Source organism: Mustela erminea, chromosome 17, assembly GCF_009829155.1.
Source record: "Mustela erminea isolate mMusErm1 chromosome 17, mMusErm1.Pri, whole genome shotgun sequence".
Taxonomy (NCBI): Eukaryota; Metazoa; Chordata; class Mammalia; order Carnivora; family Mustelidae; genus Mustela; species Mustela erminea.
The window spans coordinates 13055062-13080548 of record NC_045630.1 but is presented as its reverse complement, the minus strand read 5'-3'; the positions used below and the strand labels follow the sequence as shown (position 1 = coordinate 13080548).

General features: G+C 39.3%; 1 protein-coding gene and 1 long non-coding RNA gene across 2 annotated transcripts in view; one reads left to right on the top strand and one right to left on the bottom strand.

Annotated features, from left to right (window-relative positions):
* Positions 1-683: 683 nt before the first annotated feature.
* Positions 684-25487, top strand: part of PACC1 (proton activated chloride channel 1) — a 166727-nt gene continuing 141923 nt past the window's right edge. Inside the window, exons 1-3 of the mRNA XM_032318525.1 lie at positions 684-785; positions 10944-11044; positions 22046-22193. The gene's annotated coding sequence lies outside the window, so the exon portion shown is untranslated. The remainder of the gene's footprint in view (positions 786-10943; positions 11045-22045; positions 22194-25487) is intronic.
* LOC116576363 lies at positions 5641-24494 on the bottom strand. The gene is made up of 3 exons (XR_004280121.1): positions 24370-24494; positions 6110-6186; positions 5641-5670 (listed from the first exon to the last, which is right to left on the bottom strand). It is a non-coding gene; the product is annotated as an uncharacterized LOC116576363 (long non-coding RNA).

Genomic DNA, 25487 nt, shown 5'->3' with positions numbered 1-25487 from the left:
TCTCTGTGAGGTTGTCTGTGACAGCATCGTGTGGCCCAGTGTCAGACAGGGCTCCTGTTCTGGAAGCTTCCACAGGCAAAATTAGCATCAGAGGAGGGTCTGGAGACCAGTTCACCAGTGTCACATCCAGAGTTATGTAACTTGTTACAGATCACATGACTAAGAACACTTTAGGATACAGTAAAAAACAGTGATAAGTGGGACAAGCTGGCCCAAACTGATGGATTACATAAACATTCAAACCACAGCTTTTTCCTACCAACAGACATATAAGCATATGAGGAGGGCTTGTAAGTGAAGGGATAGGGAGTCAAGGGCCATGGAAAACTCTCTGACTTTGGGGTCAAGATAAGATTCTGGTTAATCAAGGAGGGCTTCCAGGAGGAGGTTCTGGGGCATTCAGCAGCCTCCAATGAGGCTCAGTTGCTCTCCTTTTTTTCATCACCATCTCAGCAGTCAACACTTCTCAGTACAAAGGATAGAAGATGGGCTCTGACCCCACGGTTGGGTGACTGGAGTCACCTCTTCAGACCTTTCACAATCCGACGCCTGGTCCCTTTAAGGTATCGAAACTCAGTGAACGTTCTACTGGCGGCCTCGCGGCCTCCGCGAGGCGCGCTGACGTCACCCTTCGGGGAAACGGCTGACGTCAGCGCGTCCTCGGCGAGTAGGGGCGGGGCCATGACTCACCCGAACCGCGCCCCCCGCCCGCGGACGAGCGCACGTGAGCGCGCGCCGCGCTGTTTTCTAAGATTAGCTCGGCGGCTTCGGTGGGGTCGCGCGAGGTAAAGGCGGCCGAGGGGTCTAGGCGGGCTGGGGGCGGCTGTCCCCGTCCCTGCTCGCCCCGCTGGCGGGCCTCCTGGAGGATGAGGGCCCGGCCGGAGGGTGGAGCGCGGGCGCCTCCCGACGCAGCGCCTCAAGGGTCTCTGCGTGCGAGCCCGGCCCCGCGCTCGCCCTGCCCAGAGTAGGTGCTCAGTAATTGAGCCAAAGTTCCCTTCTGCTCCGCGACTCGGGACTTCCCGGAGAGTCCAGGGTTCTGGAAAGTTCCCCGCTGGACGGGGTGTGGTGCGGGCTGGTCAGAACAGGCGGGGGCCCGATGCCGTCGGGGGTCATCAGTCAGCGTTTACGAACTCGGGGGGCCCCGGGCGTGGCCGGTGGCACCATCAGCGCTTGGTGGGGGGACCTCCTGGGACACCCGCTTCCGAACTGGGCGTGGCACTGCGAGGGAATGTTTCCTACGTGGTGGGAGGGGCGGTGGTCGTTCTAGGTTCAGCCCAGGCTCAGGGGCTTGGAGGTCACCGGGTGAGGACCTGATGCTGCAAACCCCAGGCTCTCTTTCCCGAGTCGTCGGTCCCCACCCCCGACCCCCCCCCCACCCGGCTTACCAAGGTGACCTTCTAGGAAACACATAAAAGCCTCCTTTTAAAGAAAGTAGCGCCAGACACCTTGTGAAATAGACACTCCCCTGTTCTTTTGTTGGGGGCGGGGAAAGTTCTGGAAAGAAGCGCTGTCAGCGTAAAATGAACTGAGATTTTGACTTTGCAGAGTGGTCGGCCGTGTCACGGTGACCTGCATTCTGTTGTTGGTGTGGCATCCTCAGGTTTCACAGGGTTTGTCTCCGTAGGCAGCTTATAAAACACTGCTCATGACGCTTTGACCTTGCTAGATGAAGAGGGTTGGATATTACAGAAGAGTACTAAATGTAATGATAAACCGGGAAATGTCAAATGGTAATAAGGGGACGTTAACTGTCGGGCTGTAATCTTGAGTTTTTCATGTGCTCTTTTCTTAAGAAGCGTTGGAAAGTTAGTTGTGATATAAAGGTAGCTTTGCAGATCATGACTTGAATGAATGACAGAAATGCCAAATCCAAATGTGTGATTTTCATTTGTTTTCCAAAAATAACCACATTGGCCTTTGTACATTGGAGATTTTCAGATAATAAATATGGAAACTGCAAGCGTTGAGGGCCTTATTCCCCATTCAGTATCCATCTTAACACAGTTTAAAAAGGAGGGACAGTTTAGGATCTAACAAATCTGTCCGGAAGTATGCATACTGTTTTATATTGTTGGTATAGCAACAGGAGTGTCTTTGTCCTAATACCTTACAGTTGCTACCACATTTTCCTCAATGTAATGCCTATTTTGGGAGGGACTTAACTGGAGCAGGTGTGAATGATGATGAATCACGTTCTCAAACTGAGCTAATTTCCCTTTGTGTAGGTTATTGTTCTGTTCGTATATAATGTATAAGAACCTTAACATAAACGTTCTCACGTTCAGAAATTAAGTTGTTTTAGTCCGGAAATTGAGTTTTTGCTTTAAAAATACTTATCCTTGGGACAGGCCACCTGCATCCTGTAGGCAGCCTGTTAGCATTTTTGTAGTCTTCTTTGCCCCCAAGTTGTACCTGTTTTCTTAGAGCGACATCTGTTACTCACTAATTGTTCACTATGTTGTGATTGTTTGCTTACATGTTTGTTTCTCCCACTAGACCAAGCTCTTGGGACTATGGACTAGTGTCTGTCTTTGTATCTTTGGCATCTGGAACAGTGCTAGCATGTAATAAGAGCTGTATTTTTCATAGTGTTTTGTTTCATTGAATAAATGTGGGGCTTCCCAAAGCAGATTGCAAATTTTGGGAAGGGAGAGTTTTTGTATTAATTAAGGGGATTGAGCTGCACACCTGTGTTGTTGCAGTAAGGGACACAGCTTCCTTTTTTCTAAGCCCACCTTTCCCCACTCCCCCCCACCACCACCCATGAGAAAGAAGACAAAATAAAACAATCAAACCCTAAATTATCTTGGGATCTAAGCAGTGTGGTGAGCCTTTAGACTGGAGGTGGTAGAACTTTGTCCTGTTCTCCAGGCCATAACTATAATCCACACACTGGGTTAGTTAGGTCCTCATCACAGGGAAATAGTTATTATTATTTTTTTGTTTTAAATAGGTGAGGTGTCTGGGTGGCTTTGTTGGTTGAGTGTCTGACTCGTGATTTTGGCTCGAGTCATTATCTCAGGGTTGTGGGATTGAGCCCCATGTCAGTCTTTGCACTGGACTTGGAGCTTGCTTGGGATTCTCTCTCTCCCTCTCCGGCCCTCCCCACTCCCAAATCAGGAATTTCAGAAGCTCTCCTTCTGGGGATAGTTACAACTGGTTGCTAAATGGAATGTTTACATTGAAGTAGATTTGGTTTCTGCACAATACTTCCTACCACCCTGAGAGAAGATTTAAGGATATAAAATGAAGAGATTGAATTTACTCTCTACCTTATAAGTTACCACTGTCAAAGAGAGGGGGATTTTTACCGTCAAACTTTACTAGCCAAAACTCAACAAGCTGGAATTGATGCCACACTCGATTTTACAGAAGACCAATGAAAAAATAAGTTGCTATCAAAGATCTAATTTTGAAAATACATATATAGTATGTTACAGTGGCTACTGATATTTTCCATAATAATCTAATAGCTCTGCAAAATCCCAAATCAGAAGGTCCACATTATAATATGCATTATGTTTAAGTCAAGAAAGAGTGATATGTATTTGGAAGTTTTTTTTTTTTTAAGATTTTATTTATTATTTGACAGAGACACAGGGAGAGAGGGAACACAAGCAGGGGGAGTGGGAGAGGGAGAAGCAGGCTTCCCGCTGAGCAGGAAGCCCAGTATGGAGCTTGATTCCAGGACCCTGAGCCCAAGGCAGACATTTAATTACTGAGCCACCTAGGCGCCCCATATTTGGAAGATTTTTAACAAGATTTTAATTAGGGTTTTAGAAAGCGGTTCAGCTATGTTTTCCCAGACAAAGAGTTCCATGAGTGTGATGAAAAACAGTAACTTTAATGACAACAGAAGAAAGAAAGCTAGAAGGAAAGACCTAATGGGGACACTTTGCTGTTGACTAGGTTGAGCTTTGAAAACTCCTACTCACTTTCATACCACCCTCCTCACCATTTTTAGGCACTGTTTCACTTGGATTTTTTCTCAAAATGGAGCCTTCTATTATAATAAAAATAACGACTTCCATTTATTGAGCACTGTGTGCCAGTCTCTGAGCTCAATCCTGTATGAAACTATTTCAGTTAATATTACATATGTGTGCATAAGAGATTTATTGTAAAGAATTGGTTCACGTGTATGGAGGTTGGTACGTCCTAAGATCTGCCACGTGAGTCGGCACGCTGGAGACCTGGGAGAGCCAACGGTGTGGTTCCTTTCCAAGTCCAAAGGCAGGAAGAATTCACCCTCACGGGGGATGGGGGGTCGGGAGAATCTGTGTCTGTTTTTGTATACCTTCAGCTGACTGGATGAGGCCCACCAGCGTTAGGGAGGGCAACTACTTAATCTGCCAATGGAAATATTAATCTCATCCAAAAACACCCTCACAGAAACATCCAGAATAATGTTTGACCAAACATCTGACCACCCTGTGGCCCAGTCAAATTAATACATTTGTTAACCATCACAGACCTATTTGATTTCCAGAGCTCATGGGGTGCGAACCCATATCCCATAATGTTATGCCCCAGAGTCTCCCTCTCACTCTAGGATTTACAAAGTAACTTTAACCCTGGGCGTTTCCCCCTTATCTGGAATGTCTGTCACTGTTCATCACACTGACAGCTGATGAACATACCTAATTAGGGCAGGTGTTTAAATACTAGTAACAGCTCAGAATCCCCTCCCCCAGTAGCACATACAACATAGGCACTTCCTTCCTTAGAATAACTCTCCAGCTTTCTAATTCTATTCCAAGCTTTCTGATTTTCTATTCACAGAACCCTTTAATTCCCTCCACACTAGCAAATCTTACCTGACTCCTTGTTCGGTCCCATTCGTGTCCTCATTGAAAGGCACCAAGCCAGTGAGCCCACGACTTTCTCTTCTCTCAGCTGCCACTTTAGGACCAACTTTTGCTATTGCTTGCTCTTGACTCACTCCTGCCTTCATTGTCACTGTCATTTTAGAGGTCTGACCTTTCAACCCTCTTCCCCCAACACAAGCAACTGTCACTACAAGGACTTCTCTTGGCTGAGTTTCAGACTGGTGAACCTAGCTCCCAGAGATAGCAGATATAAAAATACTTCCATGATCTATGTACTTTTAATAAATACTTATTACTCAGTTTATTTACTTGATTTCAATTTTGGAAAGAATAAATTTCTTAAAGTAATTTTTTTTGCCTAGTTGGCAGTGTTCTGTTACCTCCTAGGGTACCTTATGTAGGCATCATGGATGTCCTGATACCGCTCCAACATTTTTTCGCAAACAGCCTTAGAGCATTTGTTCTTAGCAAGTTAATTGTCCTTTAATATCTAGAATGTAGTCATTCCCAGTGAAGTAAGGCTTTGAATACTTTCTCAGATTTTTATGCAGTTTTTTATCGTTTTATATTATTAAAGTGAAAAACATTAGAGAAAACATAAGCACATGAACAAAATCAGACTTTATTGCTATAAAGATATGGGTAAGCCTGTCTAGTTTTTAAAACAGAATGTTGGGGTGCCTGGGTGGCTCGGTCGGTAAGCATCCCGCTCTTGATTTCTGCTCAGGTCGTGATCTCAGGGTCATGAGATCGAGCCTTGCGCTGGGCTCCATCCTGGGTGTGGAGCCTGCTTAAGATTCTGTCTCTCTCTCCTGCCCCTCCTCGAACTCCTTCTCCCTTCCTAAAAACACAAAACAAAACAAAAAATTGAGAATGTTAAGACAGATATCGGGAGACGGCAATTATTCTAGATGTTATGGATAGTAGCACATAAGGTATTTTTCATTCTTCTAAAAGTTAATTTACCAAACCCAGTGAACTTAAAGGGCATTTTTATCACAGTCGTAAATAAAAATACACTTTGCTATTTAAAAAAAATAAATTTAATAAAACAGAGAAAAAAAAAGATTTGCAAGAGGTAGGGCAACTAATCGGTCTGATTATTAAATAACACTACCATTCAAGACATAGGTGTGGTTTCTAAAAACAAAACAAAACAAAACACTTTGCTTCCATATTAGAAAAAAAATCAGGTGTGTATTTTTTGATTGATCAATGACATCTGCCAGAGTTATACTCATTTGATCAAAATGAAAAAGTTCTTTCTGTTATACAAGTACCTTTGTTCCAGGGTCTCCAGGGCTTGGAATCACATTAGCCCTCTTAATTCAAACCTACGTGGTTGGCTTCAGTATATCTGATAGAATAAAAACAGAGGGTATTCAAATTGAGATTCTACAAATCTAAGTTGAGAAGTTTGATGTGTAATTTGGGACTGTTTTCCCAGACAGAGTCCAGTGACTTTGGTCTCTAAAACAATTAATTAATTAGAGGCGGGGACCTTTGTAAATGGTTTCTTGGATGCTTTTTCATCTATTGAAACCTTAATAAAGGGGAGACATAACTTAATTACCCCTTCCTGTGTTCTTAATAGTGTTGTTGTTGTCTTTTTAAATCCAGGTTTGTTGAAAACAATCATGTTTTTTTTTCTTTGCCTTTTTTAGAAGCAGAGCTACAATTGTGTTTTAGGACATAGTGGAATCTATCAGTTAATAAAGCTAGCAGGTAATTCTTTGTCTTTAACTGTTAAATGTAGAATTTCCAGCATAATATGTAAGCAGCTTTTATGGTGATATTCTGGCAGTTTAAATCTTTGAAACTTTTAATAGGCTTAGATTATTTTGTTTGAGATTTTTAAAAAATAGAGAGCATTGCCTTAGCAACATTACGGTTAAAAGGAAGATTTTGCAGTCCAAATCCTTACTTTGTAAAAAAAATTCAAAACATTTTTTTTATATCCTATTTTAAAATGTTGATATTATTATATTGAATTATATAAAATCCAGTTGGTTTATTAGTGTTATAAATAAATACAAAAATTTACTAGATCTGCTTCACTCCTATAAATAAGATTTGTTTTACACCTAAATTATAAACTGTATTTTAAGTTTTATTTTATTTTTAGCTGAGTGGTTAAGAGTCCATCTACTTGTGATTTCTCTCTGTCAAATAAATAAATAAAATCTTTAAAAAAAAAAAAAAAAGAGTTCAGGCTTTTTTTTTTTTTTTTCAAGTCACGTTTACTGAGGTGATTTACATGTAGGAAAATGTATTCTTTTAGGTGTGAAGTTCTATGAATTCTGACAAACACAGCCATGTAAGCATTACCACAATCAAGAGAGAACATTTCTACCATCCCAGAAAGTTCACCTGTGCCCCCTTTTAGTTAATTTCTTATCCTGGAAATAAAATCTTAAATAAAATTAGCGAAAGGCCTTGGGCCATTGTTGTTGTAAACCAGGTCATGACTTTAATGGGAAGGCATATGTAACTGAGGCAAACCTAAGTTTTGAGTATATTACTCTAAAATGATTGGATAGAAGTGTTAAAAACAAAATAAAGTGAAGGATTGATTTTATTGTTTTATTCCATCTCCATGATCTATGTTTACCTTTTTTCACCCCACATCCATCTCAAGGATCTTTTTTTTTTTTTAAGATTTTGTTTATTTGTCAGAGAGAGAACATGGAGAGAGCACAGCAGGGGCAGCAGTGGGCAGAGAGAAGCAGGCTCCCTGCTTAGCAAGGACCCCAATGTGGGACTCAAGCCCAGGACCCTGGGATCATGACCTGAGCTGAAGGTAAACACTTAACCAACTGAGCCACCCAGTGGCCCCTCCATCTCAAATATCTTGATGTAACTAAATCCTTAAGGCATTTTGTTTTGCTAGTTTGTATTTTAGTCTTTTCATTGAATATTAAAAATGAATATTGTCTCTGCCCTTGTGAAAAAAGCAAGTGCAGAGCAAGGCAGTGCCATCTTTGTTGTTTATTACCATCTCTTCCATACAAAAAAAGCCTAATATTAATTAAATGATGAATTTTTTTTTGTTGTTTCAAGCTGAACAGAAAGGAGTTTGAGAATGACTAAGATTTTCTCAAGTAAATGTTGAGAGTATTGGTAGTACTAGGTAAAAACTTAAAACTCAGGGGCACCTGGGTGGCTCAGTGGGTTAAGTCTCTGCCTTCAGCTCAGGTCATAATCTCAGGATCCTGGGATCAAGCCCCACATCGGGCCCCACATCAGGCTCTCTACTCTGCGGGGAGCCTGCTTTCCCCCTGTCCCCTCTCTCTGCCTGCCTCTGTGCCCACTTGTGATTTTTCTCTGTCAAATAAATAAATAAAATCTTAAAAAGTCATAAGGAAGAGAAAATACTGTACTTTTACCGCATACTTTTACAGTACTGTAAAAAATTTTTGTACAAATGGATGTGTGCAGTTCAAACCCATGTTGTTCAGGGGTCAACTGCAGATTTCTTTTAAAGCTTTTTTAAACTGCTGGAATAGTACAGGGATAACTTGTCCTTTTTCAGTAGTCTATACACAGCAAAAATGTCACTCCCTAACTGAAACATAAAAAACCAACCATGAGGAGATTTGGCATGTCAGAATACTTTATATGCTAACAAGAGAATATTTTTTTCATTATCTGAAGGTAAATTAAATGTATGCGCAGTTCATCTATGAAGGCAGTCTCTACCAAAACAGTCTTCCACCTACATGCCTTTGAAAACTTTGTGATCTAGGGATCACAACATTTGAAATTTTCATTACTATTATAGCTATGGTGAAAATTAACCTTATAAATTTTAAAACTCCAGCTATAATGCAATTTAATGTAAACATTAATGATTAAAAGATGATCTTTCAACTTTAAAGTTGCTTTCTTCCTCAAATCAAGTTAAGATATCCAGAGTGCCCAAAGGGCAATATTACAGTAATACTATCAAACATTCCTGAAAAAAACCTATCCTCCCTGCAAGCAAAACTTTTTCCCATTAAAAATAAACTTGAGGGGCACCCACCCGGGTGGCTCAATGGGTTATGCCTCTGCCTTCAGCTCAAGTCATGATCTCAGGCTCCTGGGATCGAGCCCTACATAGGGCTCTCTGCTCAGCAGGGAGCCTGCTTCTCCCTGCCTCTCTGCCTGCCTCTCTGCCTGCTTGTGATCTCTGTCTGTCAAATAAAATCTTTAAAAACAAAAAAAACTTAAAACTCAGTTAAAAACCTAGGTTTTAGAGTTGGATCTAAATTTCTTTCATCCTTTTTTTAATTGAAGTTTATTTGACATATGATGTTATATTAGTTTTAGCTCAAAACTCACTAGTGACTTGACACTTCTATACACTGTCCTGTGCTTACCACCATAAGTGTAACTGCCATCTGTCACCATACAATGCTATTACAGTGTTAATAACTGTATTCCCTAGGCTGTACTTTTTATCCCCTCAGCTTATTTTATAACTGGAAATTTGTATCTCATAATTCCCTTCACCTATCTTACCATCCCCCCCAGTCCCCTCTGCTCCGGCAACCACCAGTGTGTTCTCTACATTTATGAGTCTGTGTCTGGTTTTGTTGTTGTTGTTGTTTGCTTGTTCTTTTGTTTTTTTAGATCCCACATAGAAGTACAATCATACGGTATTTGTCTTTCTCTGTTTTACTTATATCACTTAGCATAATACCCTCTAGTTCTAGCAACGTTGTGAATGTCAAGAGCTTGTTCTTTTTTATACATGAGTGATATTCCTCTTTGTGTGTGTGTGTGTGTGTGTGTGTGTGTAATTATATACATCACATCTTTATCCATTCATCTATTGGCGGACTTTTAGGTTGCTTCCATAACTTGGCTATTATAAATAATGCTACAACAAACATAGTGGTGCATATATCTTTTCAAATTCATAGTTTTCTTTTCTTTGGGCAAATAATCCAGTGGATCATATGGTATTTCTATTTTTAATTTTTTGAGGACCGTCCATACTGTTCTCCATAGTGGTTGTACCAATTTACATTCCCACCAGCTGTGCGTGGGGGTTACCTTTTCTCCACATCTTCACCAACACTCGTAATTTCTTGTCTTTTTGATACTAGCCATTCTGACAGGCATAAAGTGATATCTCACTGTGGTTTTGATTTGCATTTCCCTGATAATTAGTGGTGCTGAGCATCTTTTCATGTGGATCTACATTTGAATACTGATTGATCATTTATTTAGCTGTAGAACTTAAAGCAAATTCATTTCTATGAGTATCCTCTTTCTTACCTATAAAACCACAGTAAACAAACCCACAGAATTCTATTAGAACTGCTGTGAGGAGGAATTTGAGATGAAAGCACCTGGCACAGTGTCTTGCTCATAGCCCAGTTCTTTCAACCTGAAATCTTAAGGTATTTTAAATCAGGTACCACAGCTGTCCGTCTGTAGTGGTAGAGAGAATTCGCTTTTAGAATGCAGAGGGGAGGTGGCTGACTCCGAGCCTTGGGCTCAAGCAGTGTCATTGCTCTCCCAATCTGTGTTTTGGTTAGTTATAGATTTTCATTTATGGGGTTTTCCCGGAGGAAAGAAAGAAGAGTGACAATGGTGAAGAGAAAGGAAACCAGATGGGGAAATTGAGAAAGGGAGAGATATTGACAGAGTGAATGATGAATGAATGAGCAAACAGAATGAGGCCCCAAAAGGGGTCAGTAATCTTATCTCATATAAGCCAGCTTGGCATATGGCATCTACAATAAAAAAGAGAAAGGTGTAAGGTTATACAAACAACATGGGAAAAAATAGGTTCTTAATATTTTGAAAAATAGAACCCAAGAGTTTCCCTTATACGGTGTTAACTTTGTATATAATATATAATATTAAGGTTCAGAAAACAGTGGCTCAATTATTTGCCTGCTCTGATTTCCTACGGTTGTTAAATAATTTGATCAGTACAATGATATTAGAACAGCTAAATTATAAACATAATGAAACAACGCTACTTTTTAAATGCCCAATCAGCACAGAAAAAGAGACTTTTCTATGGCAGCCAAAATCAAGGGTGAAGGTAGAAGAAAGACAATTTCAAATAAATGAGATATCAAAAAAAAATTATTTCTCATTTTGCCCTTATCTCAGGCAGCTGCTAGAGGCGGTGCTCTGTCAAAATGAGTGATTAACCAAGAGGAAGGCCTCAGAGCCTGGAATCAGGGGCTCCAGCTAGTTGCAAAGGAATAAAGGTAACTTTCAAAAATATTACTAGCATAGAAGAGTGAAAAAAAATTGAAGGAGTACAGGTGAAAGAAAAAATTGGTTAAGAAAATAGAAGTTAAGAAACAAGAGGTAAGAAACACATACTCTGAACCTGTTTCAAGAATGAGATGGCAAATCTGTCCCTTAAGTGTCCCATCATCCAAAGCAAAAGGGAAGGTAAGCTCACTTGCAAATTCCATAATGTCCTTAAGATAAAAACAAAGTGGTTGTTTCCAAAAAGACTTACTGTAGATCTTATAAAAAGGATCCTTCACTCTTAACTTTATCCCCATGGTAGAATATTATGTTTCATGTGACTTTCTTAGAGTGTACCTTATGGTCCCAAAGCATTACTAAGTAAAGACAATTCTGTAAGGACTCAGGAGTACTCCCCAGGCTGAGCCAAGAGCATGTGAATGGCTGGTCAGGATATTATTAATTGACATCCCATTAAACTTCACAGGAGGTTAGAAGGAGGTTGGTAGGTTAGTCTGTTACCCTGAATAATTTAGCTCTTTTCCTGAACTTGCCCCCTTAAAGCAAAACATGTTCTTATAACTGCACTTGTGCTCGGTAAAAGGCAGTTTAGCAACTTTCTGGATGTTGGAGCATGTTCACTGGCGGTCTCGTGCCCCACCCCAAATGTCTTATCCCAATACGCTGTCCTATCTCCGTTTCTTTTTTTTAAATTTAATACATATATTTTTTAAGATTTTATTTATTTGGGAGAAAGAGAGAGAGAGAGCACGAGAAGTGGAGGGTCAGAGGGAGAAGCAGACTTCCTGCTGAGCAGGGAGCCTGAAGAGGGACTCGATCCTGGAACTCTAGGATCGTGACCTGAGCTGAAGGCAGTCGCTTAACCAACTGAGCCACCCAGTCACCTCCACCTATCTCAGTTTCTGAGAGAGATTTTGATAAACGCAATTTTCTCTAATGCATTATATTTCCACTAATGTTTTAGTACATTCAGACTAGGCTTTCTGGCTCTCCCATTAATCTAACTCTGAATTCAATTTGGATAGAAAACTTTTTAATTGCCCTGTTCTTCCAACAGGTAACGTTTAGGATATCATGTCCATCAAGCAATCTTTCATAAACATTTATTTCCTATAACCAAATTTATATTAGTAATTAAGATCGCATTTAGTTAGAAGCTGTAGTTTGGACAACTAACTAGAATTTTCAGTTAACCATCCCCCTAACTGCGGATGCGAATTTACTGCACCACCTGTACGGTTGTCAGTTTTGAAAAATTCAACCCCTTATGCTTTCATCTGATATATTTTCCATTAATAATAATTCTTTTTTTTTTTTTAAAGATTTTATTTATTTATTTGACAGAGAGAGATCACAAGTACGCAGAGAGGCAGGCAGAGAGAGAGGGGGAAGCAGGCTCCCCGCTGAGCAGAGAGCCCGATGCGGGACTCGATCCCAGGACCCTGGGATCATGACCTGAGCCGAAAGCAGAGGCTTTAACCCATTGAGCCACCCAGGTGCCCCTCCATTAATAATAATTCTTAATGAGGGTACCTGGGTGGCTCAGTGGGTTAAAGCCTCTGCCTTCGGCTTGGGTCATGATCCCAGGGTTCTGGGATCGAGCCCTACATTGGGCTCTCTGCTTAGCAGGAAGCCTGCTTCCCTTCCTCTCTCTCTCTGCCTGCCTCTCTGCCTACTTGTGATCTCTTTCTGTCAAATAAATAAGTAATATCATAAAAAATAATAATTCTTAATGGAAAATCAAGCATAATTTTTATAACTCATTGAGTGTTTGCCATTATTTAAGCTATAGTTCACTGGTTATTGAATAAACCTTAGAAAGAAGTGGTTTTCTTTTTTTTAAGATTTTATGTATTTATTTGACAGAGAGAGAGACAGTGAGAGAGGGAACACAAGCAGGGGGAGTAGGAGAGGGAAAAGCAGGCTTTCGGATGAGCAGGGAGCCCAGTATGGGGCTTGATCCCAGGATCCAGGGATCATGACCTGAGCTGAAGGCAGAGGCTTTAACCCACTGAGCCACCCAGGTACCCCAGGAGTGTATTTTTTAAATAGCATTTGAACTAACCATTAGATAAAAGTTTTTGCTATTAACTCTTTTGTGTCTAGCAGAATATGTTTATTTACACATAACTAAATCTGATACCCTAAAATTTGAAACCTTAAAAGTAGACTTATGTTTGTATAGTATTATTACCTGCTCTTTTCCAGGAAGCTTATTAATAGGATTATACTTCAAAATAATAAACTGCCTCTCTGCCACTTATAGGTCAGTTATTACTGTGGTAGCATTTCTGTTGTCTTTAATAGAATCTAGAAGTGCTTGAAACCAAAGACTAGAATATGCTGTGGTATCCCAGTAAAGTCCATGGTGACATTTTTGTTCTGACCTGAAGTAAATTTCCATATATTAAATAAAGATTTGGTGAAACAATATTTCTTCTCTGTTAAATCAACATTTGTTATTTCCGCAAAAATATATCTAACCAGTTCTTTTATTTTTTATGACTGTTGGTAATTTTTGGCTCTTCATAAGAATAGAAAAATGTTTTTATTGAACTTGATATGTTTTATAAACAATGATCTCTGAAATACTGAATGATGTATTTTTATAAGTAAAACTGTCATAAATTTAGAAATCAGTTTTGTTAAGTGAGAAAATATCACAGATGTTGAAGAGTAGCTTTTTTTTTGTAAATAAAAAAGATTTCCAAATTTAGGTAAAGTATTTGGACTTTAGAAAAATCTATACAACAAGAATTTCCAGAAGCAATGTTGGCAAGATGGCAAAGTTAGAAGCCCTGGATCCTGCTTCCCTCACAAACATACTAAGTCAGCAACAATTCACAAACAGATTCACTTTATGTAAAATCTACAGACTAATTGTAAGGCTCTTGCACCCTAGGTGAAAATGAAACCAGGCACACCAAAGCCAATATTCAGGACCCCTTTTCACCAGAGTCCCTGCTCCCAGCACAGTGCCATACAATCAAGAGGAGAACCCTAACTCCCAGCTTCTCCTAGGGAAAAGAGTGGTTTATGCATCCAGCACCCTGGAATTTCCCAGGGAGCTCCCAGAGGACTGATTTGTCTTGTAAGTCTTAGAACTCTGATGAGTCCAGCATAATCTAGCTACCTGAGGGAGAATGGAAACAGCAGCTTTGGCTGGTGAATGTCATAGATCTTCCCTCCTGCTAAGCATAAAGCGATCAGATGTCAGTCTTGGAGCTGTGATGGGTCTGATGCTATCTAACCACCTCAGGGAGAATAGGGACTGTGGTTTGGATGATAGATACAATAGCTTCCCCACCCCTGACTTAGCACAGAGCAAGCACACAAAAACCACAGCTTCCTGCTTCTCCTGTGGAGGGAAAGAGTTGACAGACACACCCCCTGCCCCCAGATCCTGGGCAGGGTTAATAGGTGGGAGTCTTCTCTTATACAAGGTCAGTCTGTGAACACTGGTGCAGGTGCCTATTTTGTACAATGTATAAACACCAGCACAGACAAAGAAAATGATGGATCAGGCAAAGGTGTTCCAAACAAAAAAAGAAAATAAATTTCTGGAAACTGACCCTAATGAAATGGAGTTATAGGATTTACCTGACAGAATTCAGAATAACTGTTATAAAGATGCTTTCTGAGGTCAAGAGGAAAAATGCATGAACAAAGTGGGAATTTCAGCAAAGCATAGGCAATATTTAAAAAGTACCAAATAGAAACCATGGAGATGAAAGACACAATAACTAAACTGAAAAATTCACTAGAGGGGCTTAATAGCAGACTAGAGCAAAGAGAAGAAAGAGTCTGTGAACTTGAAAACAAGTCATTGGAAATAATTCAGTCAGAGGAGCAAAAAGAAAAAGAATGAAAGAGAGTGAAGAAAACTTAAGCGACTTATGGGACCTCATCGAACATAGTACTATATTCATTATGAAAGCCCCAGAGGAGAAGGAAGGAAGAGAGAAAGGATCAGAAAGCTTATGCAAAGAAAGAATGGATGCAAAGAAATTTGCACTCAGACACACAAACTGTCAAAAGCCAAAGAAAAAGAGAATTTTGAAAGTAACAAGTAAAAATCAACTTGGCATGTTCAAGAGAACCTTCATAGGACTATCAGTGGATTTTTCAGCAGAAACCTTGCACGCCGGAAGAGGGTAGAATGATGTATTCAAAGTGTTGAAAGAAAAAAGAAAGCCAAGCAAGACTACTGTACTTAGCAAAAATGTCTGTCATAAAAAGGGAGGAGAAATAGAGTTTCCCAGACAAACAAAAGCTCAGAGAGTTCATCTCCGCTAGTCCTGCCTTAGGAGAAATGCTAAAGAGAATACTTCAAGTTGAAAGGATGCTAGATAACAACATAATAGCATAAGAAAGTATGAAACCTCGATAAAGGTAAATACATAGACAAAACGAGAATGTTGTATTCCTGTAATAGTAGTGGGTAAATTAATTTTAATTCTAGTATAAAAGTTAAAAGACAAAAGTATTAAAATATACCTTAAAAATATGTTAAAAGAGGGGCACCTGGGTGGCTCAGTGGGTTAAGCCTCTGCCTTCGGCTAGGGTCACGATCTCAGGGTCCTGGGGTCGGGCCCTGCACTGGGCTCTCTGCTCAGCAGGGAGCCTGCTTCCTCCTCTCTCTCTCTCTGCCTGCCTCTCTGCCTACTTGTGATCTCTATCTGTCAAATAAATAAATAAAATCTTTTAAAAAAAATGTTAAAAGATACACAATATGAATGAATGTAAATTCTCACAACAGTAAAAAAGTATTGGGGGAGAAGTTGAAGTATAGAGTTTTTATATGCAATTGAACTCAAGTAGGTAAAATAGACTGTTGCAGGGGCACCTGACTGGCTGAGTTGGAAGAGCGTGTGATTCTTGATCTCAAGGCTACAAGTTCAAGCCCCATGTTAGTTGTAGAGATAACTTAAAAATAAGATCTCTTTTTTAAAAAATAGACTGTTATAGCTATAAAATATTTTATGTAAGCTCCAAGGTAACCCCCCATACATGCACACAAAATTCCCATAGTAGTTACACAGTAGAAAAAGAGAAAGCATACCGATGCAATATATAGATATAGACATATGTATAGAAATATATGGATATATAGAGAGTCATAGAGACATATATATCCACGTGTGTGTATGTATACCCATACACAAAACAAGACGTAAAAATAGACAAGTACAAGACTAATAGGAAACAACCATATAGCAATAATAAATTCTTCCCTGTCAATAATTAACTGTAAGTGAATTGAATTCCCTATCAAAAGGCAGAAAATGGATAAAAAAACAAAAAAATAAGACCCAACAATATATTATCTGCAAGAAACTCACTTTAGATTTAAGGACACACATAAGCTAAAAGTAAAGGGAAGAAAAAGATACTTCATGTAAATGGTAACCAAAAGAGTATAGAGGTGGCTATACATACATTAGAAAAAATAGACTTTAAGTCAAAACTTGTCACGATACAAAGCACATCATATAATGTTAAGAAAAATTATACTGTGAACCGTTGTAAACCAACAAACTGGATAACCTAGAGGACATGGATAAATTTGTAGAATCATACGGCCTATCAGACTACGTCATGAAGAAGTAGACAGTCTGAACAGGCTTACTACCAGTGTGGGTATTGAATCAGTAATCCAAAACTTCCTAACAAAAGACCAGAACAAGATGTTTTCACTAGTAAATTCTCCAACATTTAAAGAAGAATTAACACCAATCCTTCTCAAACTCTTCCAAAAACCTGAAGAGGAGGGAATACTTCCAAACCGATTTTATGAAGCCAGCGTCACCCTGATACCAAAGCCAGATGAAGATACCACAAGAAAAGGAAACTACATGCCAAGACTTCTAATGAATATAGATGCAAAAATCATCAACGAAATACTAGCAAGCCAAATGCAGCAGCATGGAAGTAAATCCACGTATATACTATGAACTGGTCTTTGACAGAGGGGCCAAGAATACAGGGTGGGGAAAAGATAATGTCTTTAACAGATGGTGCTGAAAAAACTGGATATGCACATGCAAAAAAGATTGAAATCAGACCCTTTCCTTACACCATACACAGAATCCACTCAAAATAGATTAAATACTTAAACATAAAACCCCAAATTGTAAAACACGTAGAAGAAAGAAGGGGAAAGTTTCATCACATTGGCGTTGGCAGTGATTTCATGAATGTGACACTAAAAATACTGGCATCAAAAATAAAAAATAAAGAAGCCAGGCTACACTGAACTAAAAAGTTTCTGCACAACAAAGGAAATAATCAACAGTGAAAAGGCATCCTGTCGAATGGGAGAAAATATTTGCAAGCCATTTGACTGATAAGAGGTTAATCTCCAGAATTGATGAGATGGCTAGTTTGTTTCAGCTTGACTGGGCTCAAGGATGCCCAGATATCTGGTAAAACATTTCTGGGTATGTTTGTGAAGGCGTTTCTGGAAGAGCTAAGTGTTTGAATCAGTAGACTGAGTAAAGAAGATCACTTTGCCCAAAGTGGGAGGCATCATCCAATCCATAGAGGGCCTGAACAGAGCAAAAAGGTGGAGGACTGGTGAATTCTCTCTCTTTTGAGCTGGGACATCTATTTTTCCTGCTTTTGGACATCAGATCTCGTGGTTCTTGGGCCTTGAGACTCTAAGCCTTATACCATAGGTTCCCCTGGTTCTAAAGCCTTTGAACACCTACTGAATTATACCACTGGTTTGACTGTTTCTCCAGATTGCCAATAGCAGGTTGTAGGACTTCTTAGCCCCTCCATAATCATGTGAGCCAATTCCTATAATGAGTTTTTTCTTGTACAAATATGTGTGTGTGTGTGTGTGTGTGTATAAAATTGATGCTGTTTTTCTGGAGAATCCTGACTGATACAACATATAAGGAAGTCCTACAACTCAGTAGTAAAAAAATTTTAAAAGTCCAACAACAATAACCTAATAATCTGATTAGAAAATACATTAAGAAAATACATTAAGGACTTGAAGACATTTCTCCAAAGAAGACGTAAAGATCACCAACTATATGGAAAAAATGCCCAATGTCACTGATCATTAAGGAAAAACAAATGAAAATAACAATGAATTGCTACCCCATGCCTTTCAGAGTGGCTAGTATCACAAAACAAAAGACAAGTGTTGGTGAGAATGTGGAGAAATTGGAACCTTTGCATACTTTTGATGGGAATGCGAAATGGTGCCGCTGCTTTGGAAAACAGAACGGAGTTTCCTCAAAATATTCTCAATAAAAGTAAAATATGATCCAGCAAGCCCACCTCAGAGTATCTGAAAGAATTGAAATCAGGATCTCAAAGAAATACTAGCACTGCTATGTTCATTGCAGCACTAGTCACAATAGCCAGAGTATGGAAAGAGTGTAAACTTGTCGATCAACAGATGGATGGGTAGAGTGTGGCCTATACACACAATGGGTTACTATTCAGCCTTAAAGAAGGGAATTCTGCGATATGTGGTAACATGGATGAATCCTGAGAACATTATACTAAGAGAAGTCAGTCAGTTACAGAAAGATAAATATTGCACAATTCCACTAATACGATGTCTCTAAAATAGTCAAATTCATAGAACCAAAGAGTGGAATGGTGGTTGTCAGGGATTGGGGATTTACTAATCCCAAGTGTAAAGTTTGTTAAGCAAGATGAATAATCTTTAAGGCTCTGCTGTATAATGTTATACCTATAATCAACAATAATGAACCTATAATCAACAATAATGTACATGTAAATTTTTGCTGAAGGCATAGATCTTTGGAATGAATCAAGGATCTCTTCCTCTTTTTCTTGCTGTCTCTATTTCACACCTTTGAATGGGCATGGTCTGTTTTTGTCTATATGCTTGGTGTGCTTGGTATGCTTGGTTTGTGTGTGTGTGTGTAATTGGGTGTAGTATGAATGTTTCAGTAAGGTGCCTGCCTCTCCACACCCACCTTCTCTTCCATCTCTGTACCCTAGGATCAGAACGATTTGAGGGACTGTCGTTATTTTCCCACACCTTTCATAAAGGACGGGTCTTTACATAGCTGAGGTGTCTACTCAAGTAAAGATATACGATCTCCTTGTATTAGATTGATAATTTCATATGATTAGTAGAGGGAAAAGAAAAACATAGAATCATTTTTAAAAGCAGGGTAGGCATAGGATGAGTGCACATCAGGCCACTGGAAATAAACAGCCTATGGGAGGAGGGGCCAGTCATAACCAGAGCACTGACTGGGGAGCTGTGGATTCCACGACTGGGGCCTCTCTGACTGTCTGTGAGACCTGCATGAGTCCCTGGGCCCCTGTTTGTTTCCTCATCTGGAAAATGAGGGGGCCCAGTGACCTTTAAGAGTCCTTCCACTTCTATGGTTCTGTGCTTTAAAGGACTTTTAAATAACAGAGTACTTGACTTGCCAAAACTTCAGCCTTAGCCTTTTTTTTCTTTTTTTTTTTTTTTTTGCTTCCTTCTGTGTTTTGCCTTCTCTCTATCCTTGTGATGTAAACATGAGTCTTTCAGAATTTTTTCCAAAGGGAGTCTGAGCTGGGGGATTTGGGTCATGTGATAGATTGCCTAACCTCATTCTAGGCAGCTTCCTTAGATCATCATATGTTTAGGAGAAAAACAAGCCAGTCTCTTCAGAGCAAAAAAGAGTTTATTTGACATCACTATTATGTTGGTCTGATAAGTTATTCTCTAAAATTTTCAGCCAGATTAAATGGAGTAATTTCACTTTTTACACTGCCCCCTCCCCCCATGCGTCTCTCTTATTCTCAAACAAACCTGTATTTTTTAGAATAACTGCAAAGTAAATTCACTGGCCAAGTTGCCGGGTGTAAACTCTTATCATAATTCCCTTTATCCTCCACTGGGAACTCCCAAGTGTTGTTCCCTTTCCAATGTTAATATCACTCTCCGGGATTCTTGGTTTTAACCTACCTGTTTTCCTTCCTGAACTCCTGATCTCTACTCCTTCATTAGCATTTTAAAGGCTTTGAGGAATGTATCCTTAGGCAAAACACGAGGCTACCAAACATTGCCAGACTATCTGCGGCGTATTCTAGTTTTTCAAGCAGAAACACAAATGTATATGCAAACAGATTCAGACAGCGGAAGAAGTAAGTCTTTTTCACACTGCAGACCCTGAGTCCTTCCCAGAACTAACCCTTTTGAGTTTTCTGCCACAATTAATATTTTTTCAAATAAACCAAGTATTATCTTTGGTTTGAGTTACCGTCTCTAAATGAAAATTACTGTCTTGTTGCTTTTAAGCTGCACACACAAGTTGATGTATTATCATTGTTTAACACCTTTGCATGTACTTTAATATTTAAGATGAAAAATAGATAAAAATCAAAATTATATTAGAAGTGAAAAAGGATTAAAGGAATACCAAACTGAAAGCAAAGATTTGGTTTGGGTACAGGCTCCACCCTGTAAGTCAAGTAATTTGTAAGAGCCATCTACTCTAAATTCTGAAATTCTGTGACTTTCTGTACCTACATCTATATATACGTGACCAAATCTTCCATGATCACAATCATAAATTTGTGCAGGAGGAAAAGGAAAATTTGAAAGGGAAGAAAGAAACTAACATTTTTTGAGAGCCCAATATACCCCAGATCAGGTGTTAATGACAAGTAACTATCTCATTTTGTTTTCAGAGCTTTAGGAGATAAGCTTTTTCTCTGTGTGATAAAATGGAAATATCTTCAGGATAAATTGTAATGGTAAAAAAAAAAAAAAAAGGTAAAATTCAGATGAGCATGGATGGCATGATCCCATTGATTAAAAAAAAAAAAAAAAAAAGGCCTGTATATGCCTAGAAAAATTCTGGAAAGTTCCACAAGAAAATGTTGGCCATGGTTAACTCTGGTAATTGTTACTGGCAGTTAAGAATAAAGAGAAAGATTTTTACTTTCATTTTTACATCTTTTTTCACTTAAAAAAAAAAAAAAACCAAGAGCGGGTATTAACCCAGTTCTTATATCCCCTTTAGGAGAAAGGAAATAAGAGGAGACTTTGAATAGCTAAGAGAATCAGTATCTGTAGTGCACCTTATTTTATTGTTCTGTTCATGTGAAGAAAATGATATTTTAAGTAAAAGAAAAGATAGTTGCCTAAGTATAGATAAATGCATAAGGGTTTTTTTGGTGGGGGGATTTTTGGGGAGCCAGAGGGGAGATCCTAACTTGTCTTTGTTCTGCTATCGGAATCTAACTTTCAGCTTTTTGGCAAATGTGGCTCAGAGATGGATGGATGTGGGGTGAGATCAAGACCTGCCTGTATATAGGATGATGTGATCACAGGATTTAGTTCTGGTTGCCCGGAGTCAGATTTGCTCATTTCTTTATTTTTCTGCACTTTGGTGTATAAAGTGTGTTTTGCATTTGAATAAAATGCCCTCAAGTACAGGAAAAAATTCTGAAACTCTACATGGTACTCATACCCTAAGACAACTCTGTACCTCAAAGATATCCAAATATAGAGTCGGCTGAAAGGTGTGGTATGTGATATTTATAGGTTTGGGTTCAAATAAAATGGCATCCCAACCTCAGTCTCAGGCAAGAGAGGCTTTCTGTCCTGGGTGGTGGGCTTCAGAGGGCCCTGTAAATTCACACACACACACACACACACACACACAGTACTCAAGAACACACGGGGACCTCTTGGGATCCGGTGCTCAGCCCTAACATGGTACTGCCTGCAGCCCTGAACATCTGCTTCAGTGACTGACACAGTTCAGGTCCAACAGAACATAAATTCTGTGAAGATCTGGGTTATAACCACGTACCAAGTGATTTTACTGAAATGAAGGTAATTATATAGCATTTATGAATTATGTATGTCTTTATTTTATTACTCAGCCAATACAGCTCATCAATAGAAAACCCAAATGTATGAAATAATAAGGAAATTCTGTTGCCTTTCTTATTTTGCTCATGTAAAAAAACCACAGCTTTCTCCGATTTTTCAGCTTGGGTGTTGTATTAGTCAGCTTGGGCCGCTGTAGCAAGATGCCACGGCCTGGGTGGCTTGAACAACAGATCTTTCTTCTTCTACGGTTTTGGAGACTGGATGTCCAAGACCCAGGGGCCACAAGGTTGTTTGCTGATGAGTTTCTGGTGAGTGTTTTCTGAGGGTTAGGGCTTCAGTGCATGAATTTGAGGGGGAATGACACAATTCAGTCTATGGAAGGTGTTTTTGTCAAAGTACATCTACAGAATAAGTTTACCCAACAGTTTGCCAGTTTGATTTATAACTTTTACACATTTAGACGTACGGTATTGGTCCTCTGTTTGTATTCTTGCCCCAGACCCCACAAATATGAGGGGCAGGTCTCTAACAAAGAGTAAGTATTTGGCACAGTTTGTGGCTCGGAGTGGCTTCCAGCAACCCTAGCTCAAGGGCTATTTACAGAAGAAATTTGTCAATGAGTAAGGCTGTCTTTCGGTGGAATGATCTATAGCATGGGGTGGTAAGTTCTTTGTCATAGGACATGTGAAAGCAGAGGATGGTTGACCAAATGGCAGAAATGTTGAGAGGTATGCCTCTGCTGAATTAGATGATCATTAAGACCTTTCCCAATTTTAAAATCCTATGAAAGCTTCATTATCTAGAAATAGAGGCAGCCAGGTCTTCCTCCTTACTTATATCTTCTAGAACAATGCCAGCTTTCTAAATGCTGGAGTCAGAGAAGTTTTCCTAGGGCACTTAGTTTCTTCTGAATGTTTTGCTTAGTATCTATATAATCTTTTAAGCCACAAAAGCTCTTTTTGAGCTGTTTTTGAGTATGCTTTCAAAGACAGGAAGACTTTTGGGATATTTCAGGTTAAGCGGTGAAACTCCTATTTAATGAGAAAACAAAAACAAAATCCCAAACCAAAAATGCATTGCTTTCTGTAAGTGTAGTTCAGATAATTTCTAAACAAGGTATTTGCTTCATATATAATCACAATCATAAAGGGATATAACAGATTTTACATACTCTAGAAAACAAGTGTCTGGAAAGCTTGAAAGTTTTATTCACCAAGATCTAACTGTGAAGAAGCTGGAGTTACTGATGGTCTTCCTTACCCCAGAGCTTGCTTTCGCTGATGAAAACTGTACGTTTTTATAGGAAAGGGAACAAATGCCTTGTACTGAGAATAGTAAAGCAGGAATAGACCTTAGTGGTGGGTCACCTAATCCTTAAAACTCATTGTACAAGTAGAGGACTTTTCCTCTCCTCAGAGGAGAGAGACCACTTGCCTAAAGTGACACAGCTAGTTCTAGTAAAACCAGGAGACCAATGTCTCTCCTGCTTCTAGTACGGTATTTGTTTCCATACACTCCGGGGCCCTGCCGGTTTATTAAACCTTTTAGAAGCTGGATTCCCAATAATAAGGATCTAAAGCGCATTGGGTAGAACAATGTTCTTGTTCACAAACAAAACAAAACAGAATTTACCTAACAACATATCTAAGGTTGTGATGACAGTTTCCGTGCCTGAGCTCTATTATTCTAAGTATTGAAATCATACAGGTAGTCCAGAATTTCCAAACTAGAGTCAGTGGAGGCCATTACACTCTCTCTCTCTTTCTCTCCATCTCAGCGAATGACATTCAGATCCTGCCATCCTTCTTTCTGTCACTATTTATCCTTGCTTTATAAAAGCAAAAACAAAACACAAAACCTGTAGGTATTTATAGTCTTTTTCAATAAAATGTTACACACAGGGCACCTGGGTGGCTCAGTGGGTCAGAGCCTCTGCCTTCAGTTCAGGTCATGATTCCAAGGTCCTGGGATCAAGCCCCGCATCGGGCTCTCTGCTCAGCAGGGAGCCTGCTTCCTCCTCTCTCTCTGCCTGCCTCTCTGCCTACTTGTGATCTCTGTCTGTCAAATAAATAAATAAAATATTTAAAAAATAAATAAAATGTTGCACTGCTGAATGTAAATCAGAAAATTCTTTCTGAAGTTCAGAGGGCTCCAGAGGAAACTCCCTTAAGGCACTTGTATATATGGCAAAAGAATATAGGAAAACTAGAAAAAAAAGTGAGAAAAAGAGATGGAAACCATAAAAGGCAACTTCACTTGCTAAACGCAGACCGTGAAAGGAACTGAAACACGAAGGAAAAGGCCTCAAAACTGGAACTTGGGTCACATCCACTTAGAAGAGGAGTGAGAGAGGGCAGGACTGAAGGCTCGGGGTGTTAACTGAAGAAAACCCAAAACAGGAAATGAAAGTCAAATGACAAAAAACAAAGGGAAATTAAGAATTCTTTATAGAAGGAACTAGAGGAATAAAAAGGAAAATATTACCTTATTAGGTGTTGGGGAGGGAAGTCCATACCACTGAGCCCACTCGGCCCACACACAGATTCTGAGGGAGTCCGTGCTCTCCCTGTGTCCCAAGAGGCCTCACAGCCCCGCATGCGTTACTCATGGGGAATTATCTCCAAAAGCCCCAATTTCCTGAACTGTTAAGTTGTTAGTAACAGTGCCTTCCTAAAAGGGTAAACCAGATAATGTTGATAAAGCATTTAGCATAATGCCTGATCCCTAATAATGCTGGATACATGGTAGCTGTTACTAATGTCATTATGAACTTATTAAACCAAATTTGTATTCTTTCCTTATGCTAGTAATTATTTGTTACAGATATAGGATGGTAGTTTTATGACCTTCAAATACACAGGTAACTACCCTTCGAGTAGATGAGGCCCATCATTTGTAATAATCTGTTTTTGTGAACATCCTCAATGATGGGTCATTAGTTACAAATTTTACTGTCTCAAATAAAAAGAATAGAATAGAATCAGCTTAAGCAATTTTCCCAACATGATACAGTAAGTCGGTGACTTAGCTGAATACGAGATCTGAATCTTAGAGTCCTGTGCTCTAGCTAGAATATCCCACTAGGATTAAAATAGCCAATTAGTTATTGTACATTCTTATTTATGAGCTACATCATGAAGCATAATCTAAGCAATGATTTGGACTGATTCAATTACAGAAAATCTACATTTTCCATGCGGTATTAAATATTTCTTGAAAGGAATACCTAAAGCACCATTTATATTTGCAAAGTAGGGATGGCAAACATTGCAGAGATGGAAGCATTTAACATTTAAGTTATGCTCATATTGTGGCAAAGCAAATCACTCACAGGTTGATGTCTGATTAGAAAACCTCTTGATCTTCTACTCTTGTCACATGAAAAGTTTCTGTTTTATTTTTTTGCCTTATTTTCTGTCCCTCTTCAGGACTAATATAAATACTAGTGACATTAATGTGAATAACCGATATTTATTCCTGAGATTTTTCCCACACCTTCTCTTCCTCTCAGGTCTCTAGTTTTCAGTTATAAGAAGTTACACAGAAGAAGGATGTACATTGATAGATTGCGGAGTGAGCATTTCTTCATCCTAAATGTTATA